General features: G+C 38.1%; 1 long non-coding RNA gene across 1 annotated transcript in view; it reads left to right on the top strand.

Moving 5' to 3' along the window:
• LOC122170427 overlaps window positions 1-12,280 on the top strand; it is a 284,255-nt gene that overhangs the window by 137,989 nt on the left and 133,986 nt on the right. The gene's annotated exons all lie outside the window — the stretch shown is intronic.

Consider the following 12,280-nt stretch of genomic DNA (forward strand, 5'->3'; position numbering starts at 1 on the left):
ATTCTTTGCCATAAAATGCCATGTACTATAAACTGTGAGGTACCATATTCTTGGCTAATTGCAGCTGGATTTGTGTAATAATAGTAGACAATTTTAGCAGACGAAAGTTTTAGACCTGCTCTGCTACAATTGCAGATATTTCAATTATAATCACAGTATAGGAAGCAATGTTTCCAGCATTTTATATATATATCTCTTTACAAACTAGACTCTGACAGCACTGAACCAAGGTTGGTGAGGATAGCTGTATATTCTTCAAATGCATTCTGAACTTCGTAATCAAAAAAGAGAAAATCAGTTTTATTCTTCTGCATGGAGTCTGGATTGAGAGTTTTAAAATTGTATGAAGTCTTGACATATTGACAGTGTGGAAAGCAGCAGGTCCTGTGTTCTTGTGGTACTGATGGTAATGAAATATGCCAGTTCTTGTATGGAACTGGCATATTTTTTTAAAAAAATTTGTTCTTTGATTTGACTTCAGTGAAAGCTTGAAACTGAATCCAGCACAAGCTGGAAACCTAAAAAGGCAAGCAGAACACTTTCCTGTATTTAAAAGAAAATACAATGGAAAACATGATTGAGGTAGAAGAGACTTGCTTTATGTCTTATTTATGAGTGAAGTGACAGTATATGAATGATAATACTATTACTGAACACCGAGGGTTCAGAAAGTCATCCTTTTACTTGTACTAGTGCAGTGCCATGTCTAAAAAGAACTGCTGGTGCAAATTGGAGTGATAATCTCACCTACTGCAGTATTCCACTGTGGTGGTTAAACAACTGTGGGTCAGGCTGAAATGTCACATGAATGGAATATCATGGTCTGTCTCTTGGGAGGCCTCAGTGCATGCGTTCTCAAAGAGGTGAGGCGTTGCAGTCATGTGGTATCATTTACTTATCACAGAATTTCTTAGTTGCTATTCAGAAAATCTGGGTGAATATGGAAAAAAAAATAAAATAAAAGGAAATATCTTTGGCTTATTTATAAATGACAAGTTTTTTCCAAAACTGGTAAACTATTAAATGTGTACTAGTGAAGTAGTGGTCATATGTCTACTGGTAAAGCATACATTAGATAGCTTATTGTATAACAAGATCAGCATTCTGTGGTCTGTTAATAGATACCTGGCTGCTGGTGTGTTGTGTTTCACAAACAGTTATATTGCCATCCTGATGGAAGCGTGACAGAGAGGTGTCCTGATCTTTCTGTAGGAAACAGCCTGAATGTAAGGCACTGAAAATTTCCTCTAAAACTTGTGTGTAAGATGTGGGCTAAGACTTAGTGACCAAATTTATTCGATGAATAATATGTTAAAGAAAATTATGGTAGTTTAGAAGGTAATTTTAAAACAGAAGTCAAATTGTTTATAAATTACTGCGAGCTCTTTGTAAGAAACAATTCTTACCATAGTTATGGTATTCATTACGTGTTGTATATGAGGAGGGAATGCTGTAACTAGCTACGTAATTCATGCTTCTAATTGAGGCAATTTACTATTTATGGCACAAGTGAAATTGTGTATACCTGGTGCACTGTAGGTCACTCCAGTCTCAACAGCCTGACTTACAGGAAACATTCTTTGACTTGTGTTTTGTACAGAGAGTAGCTCTGTTACATTTAACCCTTTAAGTTTTTAGAATACTACATCTGCGGTCTGACTTGAGCAGGATAGCAATCCTCATATTCTTGCTGCTCGTGCTGGGCTGAATTTTTATTTGTACTCAGTTGATTGCAAGTAACGAAAGCCAAAAGCATTTTATATGATTTCAAGTTTCTGCCAATGAAGGCTGACCTCATTTATTTCTCTAGAAATAGCTGCAGGGTATAATTGAATGTTTGCAGACAGTTGAGTCAGAGTGCTGGAAAAATAGTCTAAGCAAAGTACAGCAAACTGGAAAGCAATACCTTTACCTAAAGTATAACACTAACAGTTATATTCACCTTTCCTACAGCACGTGATTGACAAGCTAAATCTTTCACCCATTTACTTATTTTTACAGGATTAGGAAAATCCTGCACTCATTTCTAGGCTGAGTGTAGGCTCTATTAATAAAGGGAAGGCCTATAGTTTCAGCACAATGAGCAGTCACTCTTTTATTGAAGCAATGATATTTCCGAGCTGTTCTGAGCTATTTCTGAGCTCTTGCTTTCTTTTAACAATCACTGTATTCTTGTTGCAACAATTGGATTTACAAAACAAAAAAGCACCAGTGACGCTTTTTCCTCCACTTAGAATGGAAGTCAAATAGCAGTCCAGCAAAGTCATATTTGGCCCAGTCTTATCTTCAGTTATTTTCCTTTTTTTCCTATCTCCAGTTATTTTTCTTACTTCCCTATTTTTCCCTTTCTTCTTCCTGTGTTTTCCCTCTCTCAATTAAATGTCTCCTAGGCTTTCTTTTCTTATTTTCCCCAAGACTAACACCCTCCACCCTTCCAATTGAAAAAATAAGACAATATTAAGAAGGATGATGTGATGATACTGCCTTTATAATATAAACTCTGCTTGATTTGTATTTGTTTTTCTATGCTTTCATGATTGTCTTTTTTTTTTGACAGTATAACCTCCTGCTATTATTTATTGCGCAGGGCTATAATCTTCTGCAAGGTGTATGCATGTACGTTCAAGAACAGCATGAAAAATAATGTAAAATAAGGTACAAGTAATTAGCATGTTAGGAAGGAGTTAGGGTTATTTTTGAAGTAATTACATTCAAAACAGAAAATTGGAGGCACGTAATAAGATGATGATGCTATTGTGAACACTGAGTACTCTTTGTGGGTAGAAAAAGAGTCCACTTGGTGTTTTAGTTTCTTTCTTCTTCACTCACATTTGTTGAGTGTGGAAGTTTGTTTCGTTTTGCTGAAAAAAGCCTCAGCCTCTATTAGAACCAATTGCTCTTTATTTTTTCTGAGTTTTCTGAAGCATTCTAGAAATGAGAATTGATTTTTCTACCACTGAGGAAATATTGAAGCTCAGATACATCTCATTTGAAACTATTGCAGCAACTGAGAAGAGTCTTTATCCCTCTAGAAAACAGAAGAAATACATGTATCAGAGTGAAATTGCTGAAGTTAACTAAGTGTTTTTAGCACAGAAGTAGAATCCTCAAGAGAATGCTTGAAGATTTTCAGATCGTATGGCAAATGTTGGGAAAAAAAAAAGATTTTACAAGCCCTGTCACTTCTGATAAAATTAGCAAGCACTGCAGTTACTGTTCCTGAAAAATTAGCCTTTTCTTCATGAGGGTTTGTCATATGCTTTTACGGACAGGATTGGGGGATTTAGGTACTCGACTTCATGGAAAAGGAGTTGGTTGCCCTATAGAACCAATTGGTTCAGTTGAAATTCTGGTCTGAGAAGCTGTTCTTCAATGAACAGAGGCATGAACTTAAGCCAAATTTAGCTCATCCTACATCTACATTGTCTTGAAGAGCTTGTAAGAGATACCAAGCCATATGACTGATGATGCTCTATAGGCTTCACTGAGCTAGTGGTTGTGTTCTATGATTGCCATTACAAGAATGCCTCCTTGCTGAAGAAATTGGTACAGATCCTAACCTTTTTATTAAGAGAAAATATCATAGCTGCCATTTTGGATTTTTTTTTTTTTTTAAAGATTTACAGTTAAATTGACCTTTTCACCATTTAATGAAATATTTCTGCAGTATCCTTTTCTACTTTGTTTGCCAGTACAAATCGTATTTAGACATCAAATAAGCAGAAGGTTTATTTCAACTTTAGTCCATGCTGAGAGATAGATATATTAATTCCAGATCAGAGCCTTGATAATGTGGCTCTGTTGTTTTCATACTGGAGCTGGCTCATGTTCTAGCACATTTTGGCCAGGGCAGAATGCACATACTGCTGTCTGCACCCAGCCAGCTAGGCAAATCCTAAGTTAGACCTATTTAGCACATTCATGAGACCTCTGTGAGAGAGCAAATAGGATTCTATTTTTGTATTGGGAGAATATAGTTAAACTGATTCCTGAATGTCAAGCCAAGCATAGAAGTGACTTTAAAAGTGACATGCAGAGCAACGGAACCTGCAGTTCTGAAATAGAGCAGGACTACCCTTTCCTCACGTATCGTTTGCTGCTTTGTTAGTTGAGTAATTTTGGGTAGACTTGTCTTCTGGAGCAAATGACTGCTGAAATGCTTCCCAGCTTTGGAAATACATTCGGATTTGTTTTTTTGCATGGATGTTGCTGATGTTTATCGTCAGTTACTTTAGCTTTCATGCCCTATTGAGATGTTCTGTTTCAGACCCATTTTTGTGGTTAACTGATGAGAAAAGAGCTTGGTTTCATAGGACCTTGCTTTTGTTGTACTTGCTAGTTGTTCATCATTATTGTTTTACTGTACATATATGAGTTCTGGAAGTATGTCTTACTGATGAGTTCACTTTTCTTGGTAATAATACTTTGTATTGGATTAGAAATCCCACCTTTTAAAATTCATCAGTAATTTCTAGAAACAGTGCAGATGCTTGTTTTGCATAGTATTCCTATTGCTAATCCTGTTTGATCCCTATATCTACAAAAGTCCCTAATTCTGCAAAAGTCAAATGTTAAAAATTCTCAATCACATCACACCACACATCACAAAGCACATGTGACCTGCTATTTTCCATGACTCAGTATACAAATGCCTGCTTGAAAAGCAAACAAAAATGAGATCAAGACTAAGAAGAGGTAACCTGTTATCTCTGTGTTCTTAGCAGGTCTCTGAACTGGAAGGGATATTAGGTCTGCTTTCACAACAACCTGTTCAGACAGTGAAGTATAGGCAATTTTCAAGGACTTTTCCCCCTTATATGACTGTTTCTGCTATATTCCTGACATGGCTGTTACATTCTGCAGCATTTCACACTGTCATGAAAACTTATTCAACGAGAAAATTTACCATTGCAGATACTGAGTAATGCTATTTTTAAGAAAAAGTGAAAATAAATTTAGGTCTGTAGACTAAGTTTTTGTCTAGAGGCCATTTCTAGACTCTAGTTATAATAATAGCCTCAAAATAGCTCAGAATAGATGATATCATCTTGTTTTTGCTCCCTTTCTGATCTAGGATGTGTTGGCAGTGTCATCCCAATGTAATATTACTTTTAAAGAATGTCATTGAATTCAGGATTTCTTTAGACTGCAGTAGGGGAGTTGTTCTCTGTTACAATCAGAGTGTGTGGATACAGATTTGTTACCTACTCTTTTTTTCTTTTTTTCTTTTTTTGCCATTAGTTTGTGTTTGGTGAAAGGATACAAGATATTTTAGCATGATACAATGCCTCAAAATGGTAACAAGAGCATTTTTATTATTTAGTTGGCTGGTTTTACTTGTCCGGAGGACGAGACAGACAAGTTAAAACAAAATGAACAAAATAATATAGTTTGATATTCTTCCCCTAAAAACGCAAAATTAAAAGTATACAAGTTTTGAGTCATCTTTGTAATCTGAAATGAAGCTTTTCTCTGAGGGTTTGTAGGGAAGATCAGAAAGAAAAGAAAGTAACAAACGAAGTCAACAACAAATTCTGCTAAATTAATTGTGGAAACTATGGAAGAAATTGAAGGAATTGCTTGGCAATTATGCTATCCAAGGATGCATGCTTTGATCACCTGCCTGGGAGTAATGGTGTCTACAGAAGGATCGAGCATGAAGTCTACAGGTCCTTCATTACTTGTGTTTACAAGAAAATCTGAAGTGATTTTCATTCCGAATCCTGGATCATTATATATTTGATGAAAGATGAGATACACCATGAAAATGTATGTGGGAAAATGGCAATTTTACTTAACCTTTGGTGGAGCTCCTCTGGACACCTTCAGGAGAAGTTTGTTAACAGAATTTGCACATACTGCACACATAATTTTTTATCTCAAATGAGCTGGCATAACAGAATTAATAATTTTCACAATTTTTTCCCATTAATTAAATTTCATGTCAGCTTCTTGACAGTGCTAAGACTAAATCAATCATAGAATAATTTTTTTTTATTAAGACCACGTGAAATGGAAGGCATTGCAGTAACTGTCTTATGGTCACTTAGATACGAATAGCAGATGTTTCTTTCAAGCTGTTCAGAAACATCTGCTTTGGATGCTTTGTGAGATAGAATCAGTCCTTTGCTCGTGTTCAAATGATGCTCTTGAAGCAACATATTTGTGCTGTCACCTTGAGAGCAGTGATCTAATACTGTGGTGATAGCAGACTTAGTGGCTGGTTTCAGCAACCTGCAGCAGGAGTGAGAGATGTAGGGCTGCTCCGTGATGAATGAGGTATGCTAGTTTGCTCCCAACACCTGGAGGATCCCTGGCTGCATCTATTACTGTTAGATAAATACTGGGGCAGTAGGCAGTGGGATGTGAGTTAATAGCAGCTGCAAGGGAAGGGTTACACTTTCTCTTTTTATTTTTTTGTGCCTATGCTGCATGATATAACAATAATAGCTGTGTTCTCGTAGGTGGCTTTTCTTAAGCTGATCACAAAAAAATGCTGAGTGAAGATACAGACATTGCTGGATCACCAGAAGTGCAAATAATAATATATAATAATACAAAAAGTATATAAATATTAAAAAAAAAAAAAAAGGATTGATTTAGTGACCAAAAAATCAAAGCTTTTGGTATAGAATGTAGACCAGCTGCTGGCTGGTTCATTGTTCTCAAAGTACTGCAAGGATGGAACAATTTAATATAAATGGGACTGCTAGATTTCATAAATAATATCTCATCTTTGTGTGATATTTTTGGAGTTAATGTTTACCAGTCAACTGAAGGACAGACCGGTAAAGCTAAAATAATAATAAAAACAGTTATTTCCCAAGAGAATTGAGTAATGAATGTATAGGATATATTTTACTACTACTGTTATGCTCTAGTATTCCATCTTTAAGCCCTTGCCCTTCACTCCAATGTGTTTTTTGGTGAGTATCTATCACTTCTAATTCTAAGTGTAATTCTTGGATGAATTTTAATCTTATTCTCTTGAGTGTGACCCTTCTTGAAGGTTCAAGAATAAGTAGTATGTGGCTCCTAAGATCGTGCTCTAAGTGCATGTGGTAATACAGTATGTTGGGTTGGGGGCACATAAATGGAGATTGCTGGAGAGGAAGAAGTTGCCTTTATTTTTTTCTGTTGTTACTTCTCCTTGCATCTTTTCTAGTATCTGCCAAAAGGTGTTTTTGAATCTGCATAACCTTAATTTTCTTTGCTTGTAATTAATACAGGACCATTGACATTTGTGTTTCTAATATCCACATAGTTGTGGTACATTTTGTCCATGTCTTTGAATACTCCAAGATGCTCCATTAATTCTATCATCTCATATGTGAAACAACAAATCTTGATTCTTATCCTCCATTTCTTTAACTGTTTGATGTGATCCCCAAGACATCATATTATCCTTTCTTTGATCTTTGCATTCTTCACAGCATTGTAGTCTGTAGGTCGTTCGTTCCCCCCCCCTCTTTTTTTTGTCCTGATCTAATACTAGTGCTAGTATGTAGCCTCCAATTTGTGAATATTTTTTAAAGTAGCCTAAGTAGTGTCTCTATGGAGTCAGCAAAGGACGAGATTGTATTTCTGAGGCCACAGTGTTTATTCAGAAGGACCAACAGTCCGTGTTCAGTATTGTTCATTTCTGTGAAAAGATTCCACTCTCCCTGTTTTCTAAGGTGCATGGATCAGTTTGAGAAAAAAATACTTCTAAATTTGCTTGTCTGTGGTTTTAAGCTCCATTAAATTGCTCAAGGTTACAGATAGCCAGCATCTTTAGAACCAGTATCTCAATGATACTGGAAACCAATGTCTCTCCTCTGGAAAAGAGTGGGGGGTAGGCAAGGAGAGAAGGGTAACAGGATGATTTATGGGACAAACCTTCCTTGTTTAGTAAAAAGTTTTAAAAATTCATCATAGACTTCTGTTGAGTAGAATGGAACTAGGTGGATTTGATAGCATTTTGTGTGTGCTGTCTTAAAACCAGCCACCACTGCTATTAATATTCAATGCAAATAGACTTTCTGTTGAGATGTTTCTGTGCATTCTGTACACTATCCACTCTCCCTTCCCTGTTGAAACTGTAAAATTTTCATTTATTCTTTCACTTAGAAAAAGTGCTCTCATTTACAGTAGATGACAATAACTCTAAATATTACCCATCTTATAAATATTTAATCATATTTCATTGCTTTATTCTTCGTATAGTTAATGGAGATAACAGGGCACTTTGAAAAAGCGTGTGATCCCACCTAATCTACATATCTTCCAGAGCTCTAGTGCTATAAGCAACCTGATAGTCTTGCCTGAGTGGATATCCAGCTAAGTAAATGTCACTGTGCATTACAGCTATAGTCGCAATGATATTATTGGCATGATGCATCACCTTTCTATCCTCAAGAAATGATTCCTCATCTGCAGTCAGAATGAAACTATTTCGCTGATTGCAAGCAACCCTCGTTTAGCAATTTCACTTCATTCTTGCCCACGTTATGCTGAAAGTTCCATTTCTCTTATTTCACTCAGTCCAGGCTTCTTACCACTCACACTCAAGAAGATGCACTTATTTTTTCCAACAGAAAATGAAGCAGCTGATATCTAGGAAGTTAGTGAATCTTGCTCACCTCAACTTGTTTTGTAGGACAATTTATTGCAGCTGTAGCTTTTGTTCTTATACACCTTGAGGGGAGAAATCAATGATTGCTTACCAACAGTTGTGGAGATATCTCTGAAGTCTGTTGTAGCATAATGGTAACTCCTGAAACAAAGCAGGAGATGATGTATTTTTAGGGTAGAAAGCTTACTGCTCTTGGTCATTTGCAGTTATTCACAAGAGATCCAGATGCAGTATTCCCTAAAGGAAGCTGAATCTGGCTGTTGGAATGCTAGCTCATATGTTCATGCTGCTACATTTAGCAGTACATTGTATTTCAGAGAACAAATGCATACATAATATCCAGTGTACGTTTTGCAAGTGTTTATTTTATGAAAACTCAATACATCTTATATTACACACTGACACAGTCAAGTGGGTGTGATTGCTCACAGATTGCATTGCTGTCAGAAAGATTCTATAAAGTCTTACCTATTCATAATCAAACCTTTTTTTATAAGGGAAGGTGAAAGTAATTACTATTAACTTGGTTTTTAACATGTAATTATGTAGTGGTTTCAACCTCGACGGAGAGCAGAACTGCTGCAACTTCTCTCCTCCTCCCCCTCCTCTAAGGAAGAAAGGGAGAAAGCGGGATGGAAGGGCTCAAGGGTTGAGATAAGGACAGGGAGGTTGCTCACCAATTGCTGTCACAAGCAAAACAGATTTGTTGTAGGGAGATTAATGTAATTTATTGCCTATTACTAATAGACTAGAGCAGTGAGAAACTAAAAGCAAACTGAAATCTCTTTCACTCCCCATGCACCTTCTTCTGACTCATCCACCTAGAAGTAGTACAGTGGAACAGTGACTTGGGGCTATGATCAGCCCATATTTCATCTCGTCTGCTCCTTCGTGGTCCCTCCCATGGAAAGCAATCCTTCCCGAACTGATCCTTCACAGGATTCCCACAGGCTGCAAGTCTTCAAGCCCTGCTCCAACATGGCTCCATACCATGGGGCCCAGCCTTCAGGAAGCGCTCCAGCTGGGTCCCCACAGGCAGCAGCTCCCCCAGGCCTCCTGTTCCATCTCAGGCTCCTCTCTGTGAGCTATGGCTCCAGCCCAGGTCTTGCTCCTGCAGGGCTCTTCATGGGCCGTAGCCTCCTTCCACTGCTGCTCCGTGGGACTTCTCCATGACTTCCCTTGAAGTTCTGCTCTGTGTGATGCCTGTGGGCTGCGAGGGGACAGCCTGCTCCTCCATGGGCCTCTCCTGGGCTGCAGGAAACTTATGCTCCACATCTGGAGCTCCTCCTGCACTGACCTTGCAGTCTGCAGGACTGTTTCTTTTCCATTTCTCTCCCCCCTCTCCTAGCTGCTGTTTCACAGCAGTTTTTCCCTTTCTTAAATCTGTTCTCCCAGGGCACTTGGTGTTGGTTGTGCCTCTGCTCTGGCCAGCAGCAGGTCCCACTGGAGTTGGCTAAAGCTGACTCTCATCTGACATGAAACAGCTGGACTCTGCTCACAGAGGCCACCTCTGTAACACTTCAACTAACTAAACCTTGTTGCATAAACCCATTGTTTTAAACCTGGTGTGTTTAAAAACAAAATAAAAGACCAGCGTGATGAAGGGTTATCTGTACATGTTGTCTAGATTTACTGGGAGGAAAGTGACAAGTTTGAATTACTACCCTTCCGTACTGATGTAATTATTTCTTTCAGTAAGGCTCTTTATTCCTCCTCCTATCAAAAAAGTAACATTTCTGTGCCTTAAAGCCACAGAAATTAGTGAGAAATAACTTAAATCTTCTTTGTTCCTGGAGGGCACACTAAAAGAGACATTTTTAGTACACGGGTGCTGGAGAATGAATTAACTATGCATGCTAGACACCATAGAAGGCCAAAGAAATGAGTCATCTACTGCATCTGATCTGATCTGCACATCATTATTACAGCTGCTACCTTCACACAAGCTATCCTATTTTCGGCCTATTTACTGTTTATCTGAGGGGTGCACCTCCTTTTCTAAACCAGTCTTTCACAAGAATTTCTGAAATGGAAGTTGGGAATCTTGTTCTCAGTTTCTGTCCATGTTGTTAATATCATTAGACGTGCAATGGATGGTTTCCTTAATTTTTGAGAACCTGGCAGGAATGTTACTGTGAGTAAACTGAGAGATTTTGCAACCAACCCTTTCAGTGCCCTTACTGAAATCCCATTCAGTCTCAGAGGTCTGAATGTAAGCAGGTTCTTTAGGGAGCCTCTAACCTTTTGCCTCTTCACGTGCTTATTCCTCTGGAGGTGTAGGTTGAATCTCAGCTTTGCTTGAAAGCAGAAAATATGGCTATTTCAAGCTTTCCTGTCTCATTTGTGGTCATTACGGTCCCGTTCACCCAGCAACACACCTTCATTTTCTCCAACTTCCTCTTGTAACTGGCATACTTGTAGACTCCTTTCTTGTTACTGTTAGTATCTGTTGATACGTTTAGCTCCAGCAGAGTTTTAGCCTTCTTGACGTTTTCTTCCTAAGTACCCAAACAATTCCCTTATACTCTAGTTTTGCTCCCTACCCATTTCTAACTGTGTGTATTTATGCTCTAGTGTTTTTATCAAGAAGCTCCTTGCTGAGCCAAGTAGGCCTTCTTCCAAACTTTCCAATCTTCTTTCACACTCAGATGAGCTTTTAAAAAGCTTTCTTAAAAAATAAATAAATAAAAAATTCTCCCAGTACCATTCTCCTCATGGCAGCTTCCCAGGAATTTTCTTCAGCTCAAGTCTCTTAGTAGTACATCTTGGTTTTCATGTTGGTTTTTTTTTTTTTTTTCCTTAAAACTTGATGCTGATTAGCACTGAGGTCAGAAACTGCAATGCAGGCTTGTTTCAGTCACTCGTACTTATGAAGTTCCTTTTTCTCTCCGTGATATCTGCCAGATGAAAAAACTTGTTTATACGAAAGGTATCAAATTAAAATGACTATAGCTGAATGAAAATAAGCAGCCATAAAATTGAGCAGTAAGGAAATTTAAATCATCTTGTATGTAGCTTTTTCAATCTCTCGGTTAATACTCTTTCTCATCCTCCTTCCTCTATCTAACTTGGGTCAGCATTTTCTAATAATGCTACTTTTTACTTTTTAAATACTGTATTGAATAATCCAGCTTTCTGATACATCTTCAGGGGAGACCTCATTGCTCTCTATAACTTCCTGAAGGGAGGTTGTAGTGAGCTGGGGGTCGGCCTCTTCTCTCGTGTCATTGGTGATAGGAGCAGAGGGAATGGTTTCAAGCTACGGCAGGGGAGATTCAGGCTGGACATTAGGAAGTATTACTTTTCAGAAAGGGTGGTCAGGCACTGGAATGGATGCCCAGGGAGGTGATGGAGTCACCGACCCTGGGGGTGTTCAAGGAAAGGCTGGATGTTGTGTTAAGGGACATGGTTTAGTAGGAGCTATTGGGAATAGGTGAACGGTTGGACTGGGTGATCTTTTAGGTCTTTTCCAACCTTGGTGATTCTATGATTCTATGATTCTATGATCTACTATTCTACTGCTTTTTGTATGACAGATTGTGCATAGCAGTTCTTGGGGGAGGGGGGTCATCAGGGAAGTTTCTGATTAAGAAGAAATACCTGGCTGAAATGAACTGTTATTCACTGCTGTATTTACAGATATAAAGGTTTGGAGGGTCTGCATTT

The sequence above is a fragment of the Centrocercus urophasianus genome, unplaced genomic scaffold, assembly GCF_019232065.1.
Source record: "Centrocercus urophasianus isolate 14NV4802_14NV808 unplaced genomic scaffold, USGS_Curo_1.0 seq_7, whole genome shotgun sequence".
In the NCBI taxonomy this organism is placed as follows: Eukaryota; Metazoa; Chordata; class Aves; order Galliformes; family Phasianidae; genus Centrocercus; species Centrocercus urophasianus.